Here is a 3,821-nt window from a genome sequence, read left to right as displayed (position 1 = left end):
CAAAATGTGGGCTCGAACAGCTCGTGAATATGCGTGCCCATTCATATGGGTACCCATGGGTATAGGTACTAATGGGTACTTGAAATTTGAAATAGTCGTAATTGTATTATAACCCTAGGATAAACCTACGATGATTAATGGATTTACTTCACAGCACAATATAACCATAAAAAGACGCGAGAAAAGTTAATTTGCATTTCACCCAAAATCCACTTTTGACTGTTTTTGGTTATCTGCCATTTTTGAGAGAACCGTTTAGTCTACAGATATCAATCTAGTCTTAAATAAAAGCTTATTAAATTTACAACAACTTTGTTTGATACAATATTTGACGTGAGATGCGTATTTTAGAAATTATTTTACAAAATAAGTGACCATTTCGAAAAAATTTCACTTTTTGGAAAAAATTGCCTAATTTTGAAGAACTGTATCTTGAAAACCAATGGCTTTATATAGCTTGCTTTGGTCTCAAATTATAGCAAATTTAGTCTTCTTTAAAAGTATCTAACCGACTTTACCGGTCAGACCCTTCCTTTACTGAGATATTGAGCAAAAACTGAAAAAAATCCGAAAATTTCCTGGTTTTTTAGGTCCACCGCCGCTCGCACAGCACTTTCGAAGTTGCAAAATTTTTTTTTTAATACTGGTTTAGGTCCTAACAACATATAAAAAATTCAGAATGACTGGACCTTTTGCAAGCACGGATGTACATCTTGACTGGACTAACAGTATTATGAACTGCTCATAGCACATCTCGTTCTTCTAATATCTTTGTTACAGGGTAACAGCGACAGTGACAGAAACGGTTATGTAAAATACATATTATTCAAATTTCTCGGCGCCCGCGTTTCTTTTTAAAAATAGTATCATCCGGCATGATGAATGTGTCAAATAAAAAAAGAAATCCTTTGAATGGATCATCCCTCTGCAGCCTACAGCCATTCTCGCAAATAATTAGTCTTCCTTCCGTCAATCTTCCGGGTCTAATTATTGTGATTAATTAATTATTAAAATTTCTTAGAAAATACGACGGCTAACATTATCTGTTTTTACTAGTCCACCTCTGCTACAATACAAAAACTTATCTAGGGAAATCTGACAGATAATTACTAATGTAGGAGGTAGGTACTACATTCTCGGCTCATCCTTTCAGCACCGTTTTAGAGCAAAATCATTTAGAAGGCGCTTAGCTTTTAGGCTTTTTTATACAAAAGTTAAATTTTGATTTGAGTCCAAAATACCCAACCAAACCGAATAATATATTTTTTTTATGAAAAAAAATATCTAATACGGATATGTGATATATTTTTTAAATGGTGTTTCAAATTATATAATAGAGACCATCAAAGAATTAGATTATTCACGATTTTAGAAGCAATGGAAATTATTTGCGAGTCAATGATAATTATTTAAGAAAATAATTTTAATATAAAATTATAATTTTATATTAAAATACTCGTATAGTGAAAAAAAAATAAAAAAAAACAATTTGTAAGACCATTGCGATGGCCTTAATTTTAACCTCCTCGGGCCCAGGGAAAAAACTGTTTAAAATTTAATTTTTATTTTGTGTATTTGTTTTTCAAAAAAATAACAGAAATGTATAAAATTTGGAAAAAAAAACTATGTATAGTTTTTCCAAAATCATATGTGTCCTGTAGGAGACGCGGGGTCTCTAGCATGTAAAATTTGTTTTTTTTTATTTATTTGATATTAGTTCACAAATCTAATAAAACAACATTATTATGAATTTGCAAAACGTTTATTAAAGTTGAGGGACATATTATAAGTATTTTATATTAAAAAAAAGGTTTAATTAGTTATTCTAGTGAATTCCTACCTTTCTAAGCAAAATAAAGTTATAAATTTGAAGGGAAAAAAATAATATAAATTTATTTAAATTTCATGGTACAGTTGGTAAAAATTTCTTTTATCCTGCACACATAAAAAACTTTGCATGTTGAACACTGTACGCGGGCTGCATTAGAGCTACACCCAGGGAAGCGACAACGATTTTTGGTTGGTGGATGCGGGAAAATTGGCATGTGAAGTACATTTTTCTTCCTTAGAGAATCTGGCGGGTGTGGAACAGCAGCTTTGGAACGCTTTGGTGCTGGTTCATGCTCCCATTCGGAATCAGAGTTAGGATCAGGTGCTTGTGAATGATTGTGGATTAGATGCTCTTCGATTTGAACTCTGAAATCTAAGTTATCCAAAATATCCTTCTTCGGGGTTTTCAATGCTATCTGATCTCGTCTGTATTCTATCCAAGATGCAGCTATGGAAAAATCAAATAAATGCATCAATAATCGGACTGTCCATTTTTCGGTTCGTGCATTTATTCTGTAGGTGCTTATTATCCGATCTAACATGTCAACACCGCCCATGTTTGTGTTGTAGGCTTTCACCAGTGCTGGTCTATTGACCATTATATATCGACCGTCTTTTTTCGACCACCGGCGACATAGATCGGTAGGAATTTTCCCCTCTTTACTAGAAATCAATGTAACTGGGCGGTTGTCAAACCATTTAATAATAGCTATTTGGCCATCATTTCTCACGGACTGGTCAATGGACCCTCGATTTTCTTTTTTCATTTAATTGTCTGTTTTTAATTTGCAGTCTTTCGGAATTCTGTTCACCTGAAGTACCTTGACATTCAGCTTTAATGTGAAGTAAATCCAAAAGTCTGATGGAAGTAAAGTAACGGTCCATGTATAGTATATGGTAACTCCTGGTGGAAGAGTCTCAGAAAGGCGTATAACCGTCTTGCCTCCAATATCCAATTTCTCATATTCATCGCCGACAATGATTGAATCTCCTTTACCTTGATATATAAAAAAATCAAATGGTAGACCATCAGAAGCAGTTACCACCATATTTTTCAAACCACATGGGTTCGGTTTATTTCTCACAAACTGCCTTGCTGATGTGTGCCCCCAAAACGGTATCATCTGTTCATCAATGGATACCGCTGATGAGCGTGGATTCAGTCTGCATCCATTTTGGATAGTTTTAATTAATGGCTGAACTTTCCAAAATTTATTACTTTCCTTTTCTTCTGGCAACGCTAAAGCGTCATCACGTATTTTTAAATTATTTCGGATATTAAAATACCTAATCCTCGTCATGTTATCGGCTATAATTGGAACTCTAGTCTTAGCTGCCCAATACATTCTAATTCTGGGATATTTTAGGTATGACATTATTAAGGTTACCCCAAAAAATGTTTTCATTTCAGCCAAAGAGCAATTCAATGGTATTCCCCTTTCAGCCAAAAACCGTTGATTTGTATGTATTTGCAAGTCAATATACATATTGTGGGGGATGTACTTACTGAAGTATTCGAATGGAGTCAAATTTACAGCATTGGAAGGCAATTCTTCGTACTCTGGTGCTGGAGGAAGCGGAAAAAAATAACCAGATTTCTTCCAAAATTCACGCCTGCTGAGGGTCGTGGATTCCGTTGTATTAATTTCCTCAATATTGTTGACTAACTCTTCATCATTAGATATCATCACGTCATCTGCAGTAGTTTCATTGAAGTCAGGGTCGTTACTCTCATCATCGCTGAGGTCACATTCAGAAATATTTCCATCCATCTCTAAGTTGACAAAATTAATAAATGCATCAGAATCTGGAAATAGAAAACATCATATGAATTAGCATACGAAAATGTGTTTAAAAACGTGTTATCTGAATTGTTTTCTCAACTAACTTGTAAAAGTTATTAAATATTTATGAAAGAAATGCGTGAATAATACCAAATATATCTAAATGGTTAAGGTCTGAAAAATTTTGACACTAAGACCCGACGTCTC

Source organism: Hesperophylax consimilis, chromosome 21 (assembly GCF_061612785.1).
Source record: "Hesperophylax consimilis isolate HC1 chromosome 21, BYU_Hcon_1.0, whole genome shotgun sequence".
NCBI classification, from domain to species: domain Eukaryota; kingdom Metazoa; phylum Arthropoda; class Insecta; order Trichoptera; family Limnephilidae; genus Hesperophylax; species Hesperophylax consimilis.
This window is presented reverse-complemented; position numbering follows the sequence as displayed.